This window comes from Alexandromys fortis, unplaced genomic scaffold (genome assembly GCF_014885135.2).
Source record: "Alexandromys fortis isolate MF-2015 unplaced genomic scaffold, M_Fortis_MF-2015_v1.1 scaffold_41, whole genome shotgun sequence".
NCBI classification, from domain to species: Eukaryota; Metazoa; Chordata; class Mammalia; order Rodentia; family Cricetidae; genus Alexandromys; species Alexandromys fortis.
In genome coordinates, this window is record NW_026067923.1 from 48,646 (window position 1) to 65,582 (window position 16,937).

Consider the following 16,937-nt stretch of genomic DNA (forward strand, 5'->3'; position numbering starts at 1 on the left):
CGAGGTGAGGCTAGAATATTGATGGTACTCCAATCAATGTGCCCTTTACCTCGGTGACCTGTTCGCCGGCAAAGAAGTGAGGGTAGGTGTAACTTAAGAACCAGAGGCAGGCACGTGCTAAGGGCTGGTAAGTGTGGCAAAAGAGCAGCCCGTGGGGTGTTTCGGAGAAGCTGAGGTATGCCGTGTTGTGTGGCAAAGACAGCGGCAGGAGTGTGGAGGGTGTAATGCAGTCTGCTCTCCGGAGGACTGGGGGCTGTGGGCTTGTGCTGTAGAGATGGGCTCTGTGGCTAAGGACTGGAGACATCAGTCACCTGAATGAGGTTTGGAGAGGCGTGGGCTGGACTTTGAATCACAGTATCTTACTGAGGGTCACCTTAAGCAAGGGAGTCACTGTGACTTTTCTGAGTCTTGGGTTTGTATTGTTGCTTGTTTTTTGACCTGATAAAGAGATAAAAAGCACACACATATTTTTTTTTGTTGAGGGGCTTAAAGGAGATAACACGATATGTGTTTGGCACAACCTAGGTTCTCCATAGATGGTGGTGACACACTTTCTGTTGTTGTTATCAAGTCAGTGTATTTCAATATATGATTGCAGAACCAGATGTGGCACACATCTGTAAGGCTAGCACTGCCACCACAAGAGGGCTGTGAGCTGGAGGCTCATTGGAGTATATGGGAGTTGCCGGCTAGCCTTGGCTACATAGAGAGACCCTGCCTAGGGGAGGGAGTGCACTCAGTGTGATAGCCTTGGGTTCTCAGTGAACCCTGATTATATGGCTTCAGCCTGCTTCTTTCTAGGAATCCCCCGTGACATCTGATCCAAGAATAATGGGGGAGGGAGCAGAGTTAGTTTAGCTCTCCTTGTAACTGGCAGCGAGGGTTGCTGAGTTCCGCAGAGGTCCTCTTGAGCCAGTGTACCGCAGAGGGAATGGAAGAAGCAACAGCAAAAGGGCGGGAATGCCAAGGTGGAGAGGAAGCTGCATTTAATTTGTCTGCCATTTCCCCCACCTCTCCTCATTTCCCATTTCCATCTCTCTCTCCCTCCCTTCCTCCCCAACCCCGTGTGTATGTGTGTGTGTGTGTGGTATATATGTGTGTGTGGTATATATATATGTGTGTGTGTGTGTGTGAATATATATGTGTGTGTGTATGTGTGGTATATGTGTGTGTATGGTATATATATATGTGTGTATGTGTGGTGTATATGTGTGTGGTATATATATGTGTGTGTGTATGTGTGGTATATGTGTATGTATGGTATATATATGTGTGTGTGTATGTGTATGTGTGGTGTATATGTGTATGTGAATATATATATGTGTGTGTGGTATATATATGTGTGTGTGTGTTATATGTGTGTGTATGTGGTATATATGTGTGTATACTCCTCTGGGTAGAGGCCAGGGATTGATGCTGAGTCTCTTCCTCTATTACCCTCTATCTCATTATTTGAGACCGGAGCTCAGAGAACCTAAAAGCTCTGAGTCTGGGAGAGGCTGACTGGTCAGTGAGCTCCAGGCATCCCCCCAGATCTGCTCCAGCACAGGGATTACAGACATTGCCTGGATGTGTGTTGGAGACTTGAACCCAAGCCCTCTTGCTTTCACAAGTGCTCTTACCCACTGAGCCATCTCTTCAGGCTCTCATGTCTGAAAGGTAAAAACACGTGAAACACCCAGTTTTAGAAAGCAAATAATTCAATTCAAAGCCCAAACGTCAGTGGAGCTCAGCATGTTTGTGTCCTCTAACACGCCACAGAAGAGAGGCAGCCTCTTCATGCCTGGACTTCACATGGAAGTGGGGTCATAGCCTGCATTGTCTCTGAAGGCAGGCTCAAGAGTGCTAATATAGCAAGGCCTTAATCTTTAGTGTTCCCTCCTAGGCCAGTTCCTGCTTAGCACCTTCCAGGGCTTGGGTGGTCTAATCTTCACAGAGTGCTCCCCTTTGGCACCAGGCCTTATATCGCCCCTTGATGTGCTGGCCCGTACGTGTCCTGTCCTCAGCACCACGGATGACCCGCCTTGGCAACCGTTGTCCGCTGACTTGGCCCTGCACAGATCACACCTGTGCTGGTAACAGGAAGGAGAGCTGTCCTGACGGGCTTTTCTACCTTTGTCTTTAGAAGTCTGCTTTGAAGTAAAGGCATTTGTCTTCGTTGTAGCAGCTGCTGGAAGTCCAGCCGGGTGCCCAGAGACTCTGCTCCTCCCCCACTGAAGATGCCGCTCATCTGGACTATTCAGCTTCTGGGGGTGGGTTAAAACTACCTGTAGGTTGAGGATGGAAGAAGCATACTGCACAGGTTGATTTTTGTGGCTTACTTCAGACTGCAGACCGGCCTTGTGGTGAGCTGCGAATATAGTTAGCTTCAGGAAGCACAGAGGAGCTGCAGACTTCTGTGGGGTAAAGTCTGAAGGCAAGCCTGACTTTTTGCACTTTGCCCTGGAATGACGTCTATGCACTGAGTGCCCACAATCACTCCGAGATTCCCTGCTGCGGCGCCAAGGCAGTCTTGCTTAGTTTCCATCTGTCTCCGTGCACCCGTGCAGAGATTTTGGGCAGGGACAACCAGTACTGGGTACTAGGGATTGTGTTCAGGTCCTTCTGTTTGCAGAGAACATGCTCCTACCCACTAGGTGGTCTCCACAGACCTGGCTTTATACTTTCAAACCTTTTGGGTCACATTCTTGTTACATCACTAATTAAGAGAGGAAATTCCAAGATTTGTAATTAATGACCTCACCTGCCTTTCTCACCTTCCTTATCTTTCAGTAAAGTGAGAGGAGTTAGTTTTTTGTTTTCTCTATAAATGAGAGGGGAGGAAACAGCCCAGAGAAGCTGCATTCCTCGCTGATGGAGTCAGGTACAGGTAATGGCAAAAGGAATGCGTGCAAACTTGACCATACCAAGAGGACAAGGGCTCATGGGAAGAGCTCAGTCCTGAAAGTCAGGACTCCTGGCCTCCCTGGTTCTCTTGTCCAACTGCACTTTCTTGACATGGAAATCAGGATTGATTTTGAAAGCTAAATTACATCATGAAACATGTTTGCAAGTTCCCAAGGTCCAATATCACAGACAGTAGAAAGTCCTCAGAGATCAAATTTCCAAGACAGCAGGAAGCTCTTTTTCTGGAGGTGGACCTGACTCTGAGGCTGTCTTTCTTACTCAGGACTCAGTCTTCTGAATTCTGGGGTCTGTTATAGTACCAGGGAGACAGACAGCAGCCATGGATGCCCAGGACTGTGTAGACCGCGGGAGTGGGCTAGAGTTCACGTGATTGACAATGGGAAATCACCCATGAGAAGAGGCATGGGAGTACTACAGTCCACTGTTCATTTTAAGAGTACTTCTGATGGCTGGGTATGTAACTCAGTGGACAGAGTGCCTGCCTGGCGTGCACAGAGCTTTGGTTGGATATGATCCCCAGAACCTCAGAAACTCTGGCTGTGGTGGCACATGCTTTGTATCCCTGTGCCTGGGAGGAGAAGCAGGAGGATCAGGAGTTCAAAGTCATCCTCAGCTACTTGGGGAGTCTCCAAACCACTTTGAAGCCCTGTCTCAAACAACAACAACAAAATAAAATGAAAAGACAATCCCCGCTGCTGTATAAAGGGTAGATTGGATGGCGGCATCAACAAGAAGGAGACGCCAATCACAAGAGCACTGTGACCATTCATGCTTGCTTCTGGCTGCCAGAACTAATGGTAGGGGAGAAAGAGAAGTAACAAACCTCAGGGGACATTCGCTGTATAAAGAGAGTGGTATTTGTATATAACTGAGTTTAGGAGAAGTGGGGACGGAGATGACAAGTTGCTTTCTTGCTTGCTAACCTGGGTTAACAGGTACCATTTGCAGCTTCCTTCTTGCTAAGCTGGGGTAATGGGCACTATTTACAGTTGACTTCTTGCTAACCTGGGGTGACAGACACATTTACAATTAGAGAAGTTAGAGGTTTAATCATCTGAGTAGTGACCTAGAACGCCCTCCGGGACCCCATACAATGAAGCAGATGTACTTTGCTGCACTTTGTAAAAGATGAAACTTTCTGAGGCATTCACCAGTCTGCATGCAGTTCTGCCACGTAACACAGAGGGCCCATGAGTGCTTTGTCCTGGTTCCCCTTATAACATCATGTAAGGCCATGACTGTATATCATGACCAGGCTATTAATCTGAGTGGCCAAGGTACAGTTCACAGTTCACCCCTGGTGACAAAGATCCCCGCCTATCTTCTGTAACCCTGACCCATTTCCTCTTAAGTGTCCGGACTTTAAGTCTGGGCAGTCGCCCTGTTCTTTAGGTGTATCAGCCGACCATTTTGACTGTGATTTAAAACATGAGGGAACACTCAGCTTTATTCAAGATGGACCAGGGGAGATGCAAGTCCCAACTAAGTGTGCCTTCACAGGCACCTCCCCAACACGTTTGGCTGAAAACCTGGATGCCTGTGATCTAGGAAAGTTGTCATAGCAAATTAATCATTATCATATGTTGTGTTTCCTTCTCCAACTCAGGAGAATTCCCTCAAGTTACCCTGTTCACGTGTGTCAGCAGTTTTCACTGCTGCACAGTGTGCCACGGTACAGCTATCCTGCAGCTGACTGACGTAGCTATCCTGCAGCTGACTGACGTGCAGCACAGTCTGCCATGGTACAGCTATCCTGCAGCTGACGTGACTTTGATGTAGATCTGAAAGTTTCCAGTATTTGGCAGTTAAGCATAAAGCTACTATGTACTTCATTTAAAAATACCCTTTGTGAGAACATACATCTTTTTATTTTCTCCATAAAAATGTTGTTGTAAATTATTTGCTGGTTAAATATTTAGAATTTCTTTCTTTTCTTTTCTTTCTTTTTCTTTCTTTCTTTCTTTCTTTCTTTCTTTCTTTCTTTCTTTCTTTCTTTTTTGAAATTTTGGGACTGTTTCCCAGCAAAATGAATTAGTGTCTTCATTTTCTCTTACAACTTCACTAAAATTTGATATTGACTTAAAAATTAAGCCTTTCTGAAGTATGCATAGTGATACCTCATTTTGCTTTTAATCATAATTTTAATTTTAATATTATTTTGTAGGTACAGGTGTTTTGCCTGCAATGTATTTCTGCGTACCCAATGCGTGACTGGCGACCTTTGGGGGAGGCCAGAGACGGTGTTAGTCCTGGGGAACTGGAGCTACAGACAGTATTGCACTAGCATGTGAGTTCTAGGAATTGAACCCAGGTCTTTTGAAAGAGAAGCCAGTGCCCTTGACCACTGACCATTTCTCCAGTTCCCTAATGAGAATTTTCCAAGGCCAGTGATGTTGAATATCTTTTCCTTTACTCGACACCTGCATATCTTCTTTGGTCGTTTTCTGTTTTTAAAAACACATTTATTAGTGCGTGTTGCGTACCCTTTTCCACTGAGCCATCTCCCTTGGCCCATTTGATTAATTTTCTAATTGGATCTTCATTGTTGTCTGTTATATGTTTCTTTTTAGATCTGACAGCTTGTTAGCACCTTTACATACCAGACTGAATACTGAATATATATTTGGCAAATGTTTTCTCCTACTTTTTTAGCTTTCATCGTCTTAATGGAAGTTTTCCAAACAAAATGTTTTGATTTTGATGAAGTCTAACTTACTAATATTTCTTTTTATGACATGGCATCTGAGAATTTTAGCCTTTGTTTTCATCTCATTTTCCCCCCTATATAACCCACATTACCTAAATGGTTCACATTTATTTTCAGTCTGTAATTTATTTTGAGTGTTTTTGCTTTTAATAAAATGTATGACCTTGTTTAGGACTCCTTGCCCCATGGCTGTCCACTGCCCAGCACCACTTCTTCCTCCCTGAATTGCTCCTACAGTGCTCAAACTTCGGTGTTTGCTTTTGCTTTTCTATTTATTTATTTATTCGTTTGTTTGCTGTGGGGTGGTGGTGCATGCTTTGGTGCATGCTGTGCATGACGAAGGACAACCTGCAAGAGTTTGTTCTCTCCTTCCACCACCTGAGTCCTGAGGATGGAACTCAAGCACCTTTACCTCCTGCTCCCTCTTGACGTGTCAGGTGTTGTAATTTTCCTTTCCTTTCCTTTCCTTTCCTTTCCTTTCCTTTCCTTTCCTTTCCTTTCCTTTCCTTTCCTTTCCTTTCCTTTCCTTTCTTTTCTTTTCTTTCCTCTCCTTTTCCTTTCCTTTCCTTTCCTTTCCTTTCCTTTCCTTTCCTTTCCTTTCCTTTCCTTTCCTTTCCTTTCCTTTCCTTTTTTTTTTTTTTTGTACTGGGTTCAAACCCAAAGCCTTGAACAAGTGAGTTGGATATCTGTCTGTAGGTTTATTTGTGAGTTCTTTTGTTCTATGTCCATTTCTTCACCAATACCTCCAGGTCTCATGTATGTATGTGTGTGTGTGTGTGTGTGTGTGTGTGTGTGTGTGTGTATGTATGTACATTGGAGGCTTATTATTTTCGCTCTGTTTTTTTCCTGAAAATGTTTAGTGCTGTTGCTTTTCTGCAAAACCTTTAGAATAAACTTGTCTATATCTGCCCAAGGATTTTGATGGGAATTGAATTAAGCCTGTGTAGTAACCGCACAACTGACTGTCAGCTTTGCTAAATTGAGCCTTCCAACCCGTAAACGCACTCTATGTAACCGGTTCTGATCTCTTTGATTAACCTTTCCCATTTTTAGCGGACCAAGCCTTGAGTGCGTTTTGTTAGATGTACAAGCAGCTCTATTTTCCTTGGTAACAGCAGAGGGCATTCTGGTAACAGCAGCAGGAGTGGGAGCCAGCCACCACTGTGGGCAGATGCTGTGACAGTTGGAGGTCTTCCTAGATGACTGTACTCAGGTGAACCTGGGACTCTTGACTTGTGACAGACAGGAATTTCAGAACTGTCATGATGAAGCCACGTTAGTGTTTATTAAGATGTTTCAAACAGCTTTTTGAAGGGGCATGAACGGAAAGAGAATAGGGAAGGGGGAATACACAGTAGGTGTGGGTGGGCGTGCTTCTCTAGACATTGCTGGGCACGGTGCCTGATCATGACCGTGTGTCTAACTGGGCATCTTCTGAAGTTGGATCTGAAAGGATCGCTGCTGTGGAATTTGGTTTTCCAGTGTTTAGGTGCATTGGATAGGAATACAATCTGAGAAATCTGAACCATGGGGCACAAGGTCGCACAAGAGGATTGAGACAAGCCTTCTACTGAAAATGGAGTTTATCATCTTGATTGTGGCATTCCCGGTGCAGGTTTACATCTGGAAAAGGGAAAAGCCACAGTCAAAGGTCACACATGCTTAGCCTGAAGCATGGCTCACTGCTATTTTAATATTCTTAATTCAGAATGTTTCTATCCAGAATGGATGTTGCTTCCATGTAGATAACCCTGTGCAGAAATTCTTGGCTTAGCCGGTGAGGGGCTTCGAGTAGATTGAAAGACAGAGAAGCCCCTTTCCTTGTGTTGCTTGTGTTTCCTGTCCCTATCCTGTGGGAGTGATTTCTTATTAATAAAGAAACTGCCTCGGCCCTCATAGGACAGAAAATTAGGTAGGCGGAGTAGACAGAAGAGAATGCTGGGAAAAAGAAGCTTAGTGAAGGAGTCGCCATGATTCTCCCACTCCAGACAGACGCAGGTTAAGATCCTCCCTGGTAAGCCAGCTCGTGGGCTACACAGAATATTAGAAATGGGTTAGAACAATATGTAAGAGCTAGCCAATAAGAAACTGGACCTAGCCGGGCCAGGCAGTGTTTGAAAGAATACAGTTTCCGTGTAATTATTTCTGGGCATAAGCTAGCCATGCGGGCGGCCGGGTGCCGGGGACGCAGCCCTACCGCTCCTACTTCAACACTATCCTGCTGTTGTACTGGGTTCTACGTTTTGATGCCCACGCGGTCACTGGAGCTTATGAGGTGATGGCGTCATTGAGGCTGCAGTGCAGCTGTTCTACCAGCTGAGATGGGGATGCTGAAGTCCGCAGTTATAACTGGGTTTGCTCCTTATTGCCAGGCGAAGATTGAAGCCCAAGTTACTGATTCTGCTCCTACTGACACCATGGTAGGGAGGTTTCTCATTAAAGTTGGGTAAGCATGCGATTTCCAGCTCCTGGCATGGTATTTAGGGCACCGTGGCAGAGACAGCCATTTTTAATGGTGGACAAATGGTGAAATCATAACTCTCTACCACACATCCTCTGACAACGGCTCCAGAAGTGTGTGTGTGTGTGTGTGTGGAGGGGGGTGCCTTGTTACTGCAGGTGACAGCCTGTCGGCTGGAGCCTTGTTATACTGCAGCTAAACACACTGACCTCCCATTGGCTTTTTCTTGCATCACCGTGGCAGGGATTTCAGGTCTCTTTTGCTTTTGTTGATCTTGAGAATTTCATATATGCCTATGATGTCTTTCAATCAAATCTCCATCTCTCATTTCTTCCCCACCAATTCCTCCCCTCTCTCCACAGCCACCACTTTCTCTCCCAACTTTGTACACTTTTAAAAGATACATTATATTTTCATATATATGAGTGTTTTGCTGGCATATATGTATTGCACTCAGTGTTTACTGGGTATTTGTGGAGGCAAGAAAGGGACATCAGATGCACTGGGACTAAGTCCACTGCCATGCGGGTATTGGGAGCTGAGCCTGAGTCCTGTGCAAAAGTAGCCCTTCCTCTTAGCGATGAGCCATTTCTCTAGTCTCAAATGCCATTTATTTATTTATTTGTTTGTTTGTTTATTTATTTGTAAAAGCATTACAGGAGGTAGCCTCCTAAAGTCCACATTCCTGAAAAGACTTGCCTTTCTCTGCCAGCAACATCCCTAGCAATGGGTGAGACTTTGTAAACCCTTTCCTGATCCATGAAGAGATTTTGACTGGCTTGATCTGTTTTAAGTCTTGTGCATACAGTCACAGTTACAAATGCTATGTGTCCATGTGTTCGACAACACTGACATATCCAGCAGATACTGTTTCTCTACAGCCACCCACCCCCAACTCTTACAACTTTTCTGCTTTTTCTTTGGAAATGATCCCTGAGCTTCATGGGGACGGGGTAGGATACTGATGTCTCATTTAAAGTTCAACACTCCAAAGTAGTGACCAATTGTATATGTCTGTATTATTATTATATTGTTGTTGCAACATCATGAGGCAGAAGTCTAGGCTCCTATGGGTCTAAGCACAGGTTGGGCCCGCTGTGTTGTACTATATATTATATTTGATGGTAGTTGGCCAGAATAAAGAAGTTATTGTATAAAAGAAACTAAAATAATATTTCTTAGCTTCTTGTATTTGTTTTATGTTAGAGTCCAGGGGTGTTGTGTTCAGCAGAGGAGTTGAGTCAAGGGTATATATTCTAATTTCCCAGGAATAGAAGTCCTAGTCTACTTTCTAAAGACCTTGAGTTGATAAAGAGAAACTGTGCTCTGAACAGCTTCAGGAACAAACCTAACTGGGACAACAAGGAAGTGAAGGCAGGATAGACACATATTAAAAGCTAGGATCTCATGGGCTGTATTCTCTCTGATGAAGCGCACCAACTACAACAGCAACCCAAGTACACCTGTAGTTGATAGTATGATGTAAACTTAACCATCCTTTTACTTTCACAGCGTCCCATAGAAAGAATATTGCCCCCATGACAGCTGGAAGTAATTCTACAAGACGACGTCCCCTTTCCCAACAAAGTTTGTCTTCAGGGTTAGGGACATCATTTAGGGGTTGATTATAATTGTCATAGGGTTGGGGGTTAGGGGGAAATTTTGTAGGCTCAGGGATCTTTTGGGGGAAAAAAGGTGAAAATTGGATGGGATAATAGATTAGTGTGAGCTTACTTACACTAATAATAATAGTGAGTAATAGAGTGAATGCTTGTGAGCTATTTATAGGTAATTTACATTGGTGTAGATTATTGTATATTAATACAAACTTAAATTATTTTGAATATGTTTCTATTTTATTATTTATAGGAAATTTACATTGGTATAGATTCTTGTATATTAATATAAACATAAATTATATTTAATATGTTCCTATTTTCATCCACAATATTTTTATACCTAGGCAAGGCTAATTTGTCATATTGTATACATACATGCTTCTACCTATGCTTAAAACATTTTTGTATATTGATACAATTTTAGGATATATTTATCATATTGCTATGTATATTTCTACCTCTGATCAAGATACTTATACATTATTTACATTTTGAGGTCATTGTTTTCATTTGTTGCATAGTTGTTTATTGTATAATATTCTAATATGAAGTCTTAGTCTTTAAGTTACATAGGTATTAAGAATTATAGATCAATAGTCACCTATGTTTGTCATACTTATAGTTAGGCTAATCAGGTTCTTGAGATACATAAAGATTGTATTCTGCATAGATAGATAATCTTCAGCCACTTCAAAGAGCTGTAGAATATGGCATTTAAATAACTTAGGGTTCTGTTGACTTGAGACACAATTGCTTCTGGAAGCACCAATCTATTCCTGAGAGAATGTTGAGCACTGAAGACACTCCACTTGCAGTTTGTTTTCTTCTTGGCACAATTGGCCTTTGGGCAAGGAACTGCCCATGCCTCAACCACTGACAAGGTACATGGTATCCGGAAAAGGATAAAAAAGACACAAGAAAACAGACTGTCAAATCTTGCCAAGACAAGGTAAGATGGTTTTAAAAAATTTCCTTCCTCTAAAAATGGTCTGTCAGTTTCGCTAGGGCTTAGCCAAAGTTGGTTGCTTCAACATTGCAAATGAGACTTCGGGTGATAGCCTAGGTAGCCTGTTATCTCTGTCATTTGTTGTACATTTTTGAAAGTTACTTAATTACATTTCCTGCTTACTCAAGTAATATTATTTCCCTTCTTGTATTTTACATGGGGTTGAAGACTAGATAGTTGTAGTTACTTTCCTCTCATGACTTGGTCAAGTTATTTATTATACAAAACTTAAGCTCATTATGATAGGATAATTATTAAAACATTTATCACGTTTCTTGCTTGATATATTTGTTCTTATTGTATATAATTTTGTATTAGGCTTAGAACTCTATTATTTGAACAAAGGGGGGAGGTGCTGTAGGAATTCCTACTGCCAGTAGCCATTCCATTTGGGCATGGCCTCTTATACTATTTATGCTGATATAAAGCATGTATCCAGTCTCTTTTCTGGCTGAGGGATTTGGTTGCTGTTTTCTGTTCCAACAGAGAATATTGATTTGTGTGTCTACCCTTAAATAAATAACCGTCTATTTCTCAATTCTGAGCTAATGTGGGATTTCTTTTAAGAAAGAAATTTACACCTTCATTTACAACTGAACAAGGAGGCAGGTTTATGGTTTATAGCTGGGCAAGGGGTCTGGCTTAGCTAGTCTCAGGAGGAGGTCTCTGTAGAGTGGCAGTCTCAAGTTGTAAACATCTATGAGGAGGAAGAAGTGGTTATAGTTTATGTACATGCTGATCAAGAAACACTCATACATGGACCAGCGTAAGATTTAGCATCCTTCTGAGCCACATTCAGGGACAGGCTCTGTCATTTTGTCACTCCAGTCTGAGGCACTGGAGTCCTTTGAGTGATTATGCCCGTGCCAAACAATACACATTCACTTAAGACTTCATCCACTGTCCACAGAAACCCAGGAGATTATAAAGTACACTTCATGGTGAATCTGGGGGTCTTTTTCAAAGAAGAGTAACTATGGAAAAAGACTTGAGTTAACTGATACCTCCTGAAGACTAGAGACTCAAATGGTATAAAAGAAAAACAAGGAAGTAGCCCATGGTTGTCATGGTGTGAGGTGCTCCATCGAGCCCCCCTTTCCAACAATAGACCCAAACTGCTGTAATGATGAGAAAACATATTTTCTCCCTTAAGTTATCTTGCTAAAATACTTTGTCACTGCCATAAAGTCTGTCAAATACACGGTGCTCAGCTGTCATTCCTAACCATGGATAACAGGAAAACCAGGGCTTAGCATCATTGCAATTCTGCTCCTCTTCTCTTCAAACTCTTGAACCATAACTTAAGAAACATGTACATACAAGAATAGTATTTAATATTCTAGAGGTGCTTCAAGCCACAAAGCACCTCACACATGTCATTGTATTGAAAATATGTTTTCCAGATCCATCCATTTTCTGAAATTTTCATAATTTTATTTTTCTTTACTGCTGAGTAGAGTTCAAATGTGTCAATTTATCACGTGTTCATTACCCATATGTTGAATAACAAGAGGTTCCTGTTGGCTTCTGGACCTGTAGGACTTCATACCCCAATACTTCCTGCCCCCACATCAGGCATAGACCTCTCCTTACAAGTTACTCCTTCCCCCAACCTTACCCTCACCCTTGCCCCCACCCCCATGCTCACAACTTTTGCCCAGCAATCTTGTTTGCTTCCAATTTCCAGGAGGATCTATATATGTTTTTCTTTGGGTTCACCTTGTTATTTGGCTTCTCTAGGCTTGTGAACTATAGGCTTAATGTCTTTGTTTATGGCTAGAGTCCACAAATGAGTGAGTACATACCATATTCATCTTGTTGGGTCTGGGTTATCTCACTCAGGATAGTGTTTTCTATTCCCATCCATTTGTATGCAAAATTCAAGATGTCATTGTTTTTACTGCTGAGTAGTACTCTAATATGTATATATTCCACACTTTCTTCATCCATTCTTCCATTGAGGAGCATCTAGGTTGTTTCCAGGTTCTGGCTATTACAAATAATGCTGCTATGAACATAGTTGAACAAATGCTTTTGTAGTATGATTGGGCATCTCTTGGGTATATTCCCAAGAGTGGTATTGCTGGATCCTGAGGTAGGTTGATACCAAATTTCCTGAGAAACCCCCACACTGATTTCCAAAGTGGTTGCACAAGGTTGGATTTCCACCAGCAATGGATGAGTGTTTCCCTTACTCCACATCCTCTCCAGCATAGGTTATCATTGGTGGGGAGAGGAAAGGGAAGGGAGAAGGGAAGGACTGGCAAGAGCTTGGGGGAGTAGGAGGGTGGAGATGGAGGAAGGGCGGATATAGGAACAGGGAAGAAGATATCTACATTAAGGGAGTCATTTTAGGGTTGTCAAGATTCTTGGCTCTAGAGGGGTTCCCAGGTGTCCATGGGGATGTTCCCAGCTAGGTCCTTGGACAGCAGAGGAGAGGGAGCCTGAACTCTCCTTGCCCCATAATCACACTGATGATTATCTCGAATATCACCATAGAATCTTCGTCCGGCGACGGATGGAGATAGAGACAGAGCAACGGACTGAGATCCCAAGGTCCACTTGAAGGAGGGAGATGAGCAAGGAAGTCAGGACTGCGAAGGGTTGGTCCACCAACTGAGGCAGTGTGCCTGTTCTAATGGGAGCTCACCAAATCCAGCTGGACCAGGTCTGAATGAGCATGTGATCAAACCGGACTCTCTGATTGTGGCTGACAATGGAGGCTGACTGAGAAGCCATTGATAAAGGCACTGGGACTTGTTTTTACGGCATGTTCTGGCTTTTTGGGACCCTAGTCTATATGGATGCATAGCTTCCTAGGCCTGGATATAGGGGGGAGGGCCTTGGACTTCCAATAGGGCAGGATTCCTGACCCTCTCTCAAGCAGGGAAGAGGAGGGAGGAGGGGGAGTGGGAGGGGATTGGGAGGAGGGAAGGAAGTGTAAATATTTGAATGGAAAAAGAAAAAAAGAAAAGAAAAATAAGTTACTCTTGTGCTTTTGGTCGCTGAGGTCCAATTTCTCCTCAGTCTTTTCCCTCAGTGTGACACATAAATCCGCAGGCAAATAACACACAGTTTCTCAATCCAAGCCTAGTGTCTGGTCACCTTGTGAACTTGCTGAATGTGGTTAGGAAGGAAGGGAGGTTCACCTTTCTGGAATATTTCTTCAAAACCAGAGGCATCTAATGAACTCATGCACACAAAGCTTTAGCTTTGGAGCACGTGACACCAGGGAGGGGAGGCCTGGCTTTGTCCTTTGTTTGCAGGGGCTGGGTCCTTGAGCGTGGACAAGTCTTTGGATATTATCTGTAAGACAGCCCAGGTGAGCTCTCATTATCTGCCCATGCAAGATGGGAACAATGTCGGCTCCGTGGCTTGCTCTAGAATGAAATAGCCTCGTCTAGACGTACTTTTCAGAACCTCACCGGTGTTTGTATGCCCTCAGTTTCTGTGACTCTTTCTTCTCAGTACAACACCCTCTCCAAGCGCTAACGTGGCTTCCTGGGGACCTCTGAACTGGCCAGCTAGATGAGCTGCTCTTTCTTTCCATCTGCAGTTTGTGAAATTTGGCCATGATGGAATTTTAAATTAAAAGAGCAACGGGTCACTTACTGAATGAGTATTCCTGGACTTGTACTGCCCAGACCCCAGAGGCTTGACAATCTGTGGCAAATTGACTTGACAGATGTGTATCGATGGCAATTTCTCAGTGAGCACTGTCCTAAATTAATTAATCACCAGGCAATTTAATCTAATTGAGTGCTGTTGCTGCACACAGAAAGCTTCTGTTTATAATGCTCGAGTCAGCCGGGTTTAAATTAAGTCAATTAAAGTGCTCTGTTCCTACCCACTTTTTTCAGCTGAACGTACCTAAGTGTACACAATACTCCACAGGGCATCTTCCTGTTATGAGCTTGTGTCTCTTTAATGTCCTTAGGTTAATCATTTTCAGGCACTGTTTGAGCTATTTTCTGCCGCTGCCTTGAAAAGCATTTGCAGTTCATTTGCAGGCTGCTGAGGGAAGCTGATGAGGTGGACATAAAAAATGGGAGCGAAGATCAGGAGGTCCTTGTTGAGGATAAGCAAACAGTGTGGCTTGGTGCTGTTGGTCAGCAGGTCACCAGTGAAAGCAGCCATGTCAGGGCCAGAGAAGGCTCATGTCAGCTGTTTATGAGCTAGAAGTTCCAGGAACGGATGGAATCAAGCAGATGGTGCAATCCTGGGTGGACAAGTTGATGACCGAAGGGCTCCTTTGTCTTGTGGATCTCTGAGAAACGTCAACCTCATTAGCCCTGTCCTCCCCAGAAAGCCCTAAATGTGTGTGCGAACACAGAGTGCAATTCTTCAGATAGACCGAGAGTCAGTGACACCATTAGCACCATAAGCCCAAATAGCATGCTCCCTTCATTCACAACCTGGGGTCGCCTCCTGCATTGGAGCAGGGCAAGTGGATTTTGGTTAAATACTATGAGATGTTTAGGGTAGGGAGGCAGGCTTTTGAGGAGAGGAGGCTCCACTGCAGCTGATCCTGCAGCTCTGTGGTCCTTGGAGCAGACTATGAGCTCCTCTGGATGTTCAGGGCTGCAGTGGAATGCAACCAGGGCATGTATTAGCCATCCTCTCTTCAAGAAGTGTGCAGTATAGCTGGGATTACACTCTGTCTTTCCCCTAGCATCTTCCTGTCTTTGAAAACTCTCCTTAGGAGGCTCTTTCTGGAGTGAAAGCACAGGTACGTGCTTCTTTCTCTCTGAGACACCTGCAAGATCCACCCAACACAAGGCCATTGCCTTTGTCTTGCCACGGATGGATACAAATGGCTCCGTGTTTTGCCAGATAGAGAGCTGGACATCCATGAAGAGTCAGGTAAAACGGAAGGAGTTCAGACCTGGGTGATCTGGCACCAAGCCTGCATTCCTCTCCTGCTGCAGCCTCTTGACCTCTTGAGTTACTTGGTCCACCAGGTAGTGAGCACTGGCAGGTTAGGCACTAAGTTCCCAGGAGGTCCTTTTTCTGCTCAGGACAGGAGAAGATAAGGGTTGGGTCTCTAGCTGACACTCACTCTAGAAAGCAAAGAGAGATGCAAGTGTTCCTTCCATTGGGGTTGGGGACCTGAGGACAGACAGATTCTCTTGCAGTTCATTTCTGGAGGTGACAAGAGGCACCTTCTAGACCCCTAGTCCTTATCATTGACTCACACGCTGGCTTTATGGACTCTTGCCCAATGGAAGCCTGTGAGCGTTTCAGTCCTTTAGCTGAGCAGCAGTCAGTGCCACCAAGAGAGACCTGCTCCAGACGCGGAGCAGTCAGTGCCCCAAGAGAGACCTGCTCCAGACTCTGAGCAGTCAGCGCCACCAAGAGAGACCTGCTCCAGACGCGGAGCCCCCAGACGCTGACATTCAAAACATCTACTGAGTGAGAGAAGAAAACAGCATCTCAGTAGCAGACCCTCGAGGCTAAGCTTTCTCTGCTGTCACTGTGAACTCTCGTGAAGATTGCGGCTGTTGCGCTACTGGGAATGCTGGAGGAAGAAACAGATCGTGGGAGAAGCTGTGGTTTTCCCCTCAAAGCTGCTGTTTTGACAAGGCGAAATTGAGTATGAAGATTGGGATTTTTTTCTCTTTTGTTGGAGTAGAGTTATGTTTAAAAAACAAACAAACTTAAATCTTAAAAGGTGAAGTAAGCTCCTGTGCAATGTAGCAAAAATATAAACTCCAAGACTCCAGATGGAATATGCACCAAACAACAGGTAGTCAGCCAAGTTATTTGGTGTTTTAAAATGTATGAGGTCAGGGAAACTTTTCATCTTGGTTACTTAGAAGAGCACATATGACAATATAAATGCACATACATACACACTCATATGCATATACACATATATATACATCTTCACATATGTACACATACACTCACATACATATCCATATAGGTTTATATGTACTCACAAAACATACACACATACACTCACATATATAAACACACAGCTTCCTCTCTCTCTCTATATATATATATTATTTAATAATTATTCTTTTTTAAGAAATGACTCCTCTAAACTTCCTCTTGTGTCTTATGGGTACATTCTAAAACAGCTGTGGACCAAGTTCATACAGCTCCTATCCAGACACAAGAGGGGATGGACACAGGCAAGGATGGCTTGTCTGATCCCTGCTTGTGTCAAGAGCCAGAATTGAGGTTGGCAGAGCTGAGCCTGAGTCATTATCCAGCTCACTCACAGTGTGC

The 16,937-nt window shown here is 43.8% G+C and overlaps 1 long non-coding RNA gene across 1 annotated transcript; it reads left to right on the plus strand.

Annotated features, from left to right (window-relative positions):
• The first annotated feature begins 38 nt into the window (after window positions 1–38).
• Window positions 39–13,592, plus strand: LOC126501435 (uncharacterized). Its single transcript, XR_007591675.1, has 3 exons — window positions 39–82; window positions 5,072–5,194; window positions 9,588–13,592. It is a non-coding gene; the product is annotated as an uncharacterized lncRNA (long non-coding RNA).
• Window positions 13,593–16,937: the final 3,345 nt, after the last annotated feature.